The sequence below is a fragment of the Amphimedon queenslandica genome, unplaced genomic scaffold (assembly GCF_000090795.2).
Source record: "Amphimedon queenslandica unplaced genomic scaffold, v1.1 AMPQUscaffold_7275_Cont20772, whole genome shotgun sequence".
Lineage (NCBI taxonomy): Eukaryota > Metazoa > Porifera > Demospongiae > Haplosclerida > Niphatidae > Amphimedon > Amphimedon queenslandica.
In genome coordinates this window covers 1-2,058 of record NW_003552439.1, presented here as the reverse complement: position 1 = coordinate 2,058, position 2,058 = coordinate 1, and the positions used below count along the sequence as shown (strand labels likewise).

At 36.2% G+C, this 2,058-nt stretch overlaps 1 long non-coding RNA gene across 1 annotated transcript; it reads left to right on the top strand.

Moving 5' to 3' along the window:
* Positions 1-1,379: 1,379 nt before the first annotated feature.
* LOC109591779 (uncharacterized) lies at positions 1,380-2,045 on the top strand. Its single transcript, XR_002189987.1, has 2 exons — positions 1,380-1,510; positions 1,885-2,045. It is a non-coding gene; the product is annotated as an uncharacterized LOC109591779 (long non-coding RNA).
* Positions 2,046-2,058: the final 13 nt, after the last annotated feature.

Here is a 2,058-nt window from a genome sequence, read left to right as displayed (position 1 = left end):
TTCCGTCTACCTTCATTCTAGCACTCCGTACCACTGTTACAGACTATCGATTATATTCACAAAGAAACAGTAATTGTCTTGTATCATAGTTGTTTATGATTTCTGTAACATTAGAGCTGATTTCTATACTACTTATTTTCTCTCAATCCCCTCTCTCTTTCCTCTCTAGACTTTTATTGCTCACACACTACGCTCTTAGTGCATACACATATCAGTATAGTCTTTCAATTGATCAGTTGTCTTTGAATACAAATCAACCTTTTACAAGCCTATCATTTCCAATTTCTGATTTTATTTGCCATCATTGTTAATTCTCCTTGATTATTTATTTATTTATGTATATTATAATCTTTATTTATATGCATATTTTAAATCTATTCATTCATTTATTTTTCCCTTTCCTTTCTTTTCTGATTTTCTGGGTGCCAGCAGCTCTTGCTGGTAGTCCTTCAGGATGCTTCCTCTGCTCTCTCTGTACTATGTTAGACTACTTACTTTATGCATCTTGTAAAATTATAATTAAATTAAATAGTAGTCTTGACATGAGTCCTTGTTCAAGAAGCAGTGAGAGTATCCATCTTCCTTGCAATCCTGTCCTGTGTTGTTCCTGTTGTCAAGTTCATGATCATTGTTTCAATAACATTATTGTTTGTAATCTTTAAAAATACAATTTATTAATTATTTATTTAAATAAAACAATGATATCTAAGATTAAATAACTTCTCTTAGCTAGAACTAGAAGCCTGGAACCTCCACTAAGTATTGCAGTTGATCCAAGCATAGCTAGATACGAGCTAGATAAAAAAATTGCTTGCATTTCCCAGTTCTGAGATCTGAGCATGCGCGACCACACCCAAATTTTGGAGCACATGTTTCTTTTAATAACAAAATGGCGGAATGAGGTAAGTTTTGACTGATGCTAGAGTCATAGTGTCACTTCTTCCTTTCTTGGAGAATGAGGTAATGGGACATGGACCTGCGCATAGACTGTTGGAGTAGAATGGTGTAAGAATTAGCCTTCTAGCACCAGCCAATATTGAGATACACACCGACAACTGGATTGACAGGAGATGATGATGATGATGATGATGATGAAGACGACTGAACAAAACGGCCGTTTTGCCGATTTTTGACTTTCCTCTTAGACAAGGTGTAGAGCCACGCTAGTGGTACCTATGGAGTCCTCTGGTCAAGATAAGGTCTTCTGAGAAGTCTGGTAAGCATAGGAGCTTGTTTTCCCGGTATAGCAAGGCTGCAAAAGTTGTGGCAGCCATATTGTTTTGGGGTGAATCCTACTTAGTAACGCTACCGCGTTACTAATATGTACATATTCACTATATTGTCAATTTTTGTCTCCTTCCTTCCCCCCCCCTCTCTCTCTCTCCATCAGATGATGACTACTCTAGAGGGTATGGTGTCAAAGACCCAGCGATCATTAATGACACTAAAGGAGAGAATACACTTGGTATCAACACTGACTTCAGCTCATAATATGTACAAACAATTTGAAGTAATTAATACAAACACACACCCACACACTCATAATGTAATGTCATGCATAATTAAAGTCTGTATGTAGTACACCGCACATACTATATGCTGCACTGTAATGTGTGTACATGTACATGCAGTTTTTAAATTGGCCATAACTTAAAAATTTGAGCTCAGAATTGGCTCAAACTTTCTACACAGCATAAGTGCATCAATACGTAACAGAAAATGTAATAAAAATTTTAAATGATTTTGGAGCCATTTTTGGAAAAACCCATGGGCTATTATAGTACAGGGTATTTTTCAAAAATTGGCCGATTTCTTAAAATAGCCATAACTTTAAATGTAATGTGAATATTTCAAGAAATTCTCCTCTTTCTTTCTCTTCATTAGCAAGAACAAGAGCCCATTATACAGCAGAGGATACAACAAGCAGTTGATGAAGTGAAGACAAAGTCATCAGAAGACAAACAGAAAGTATTAATGGACGCCAGCAGACAATTGAGGGAAGCACTGAAAGAAGCTAATGCACAATCAAACTCAAAAGAAGTAAAGAAAGAGAGAGAG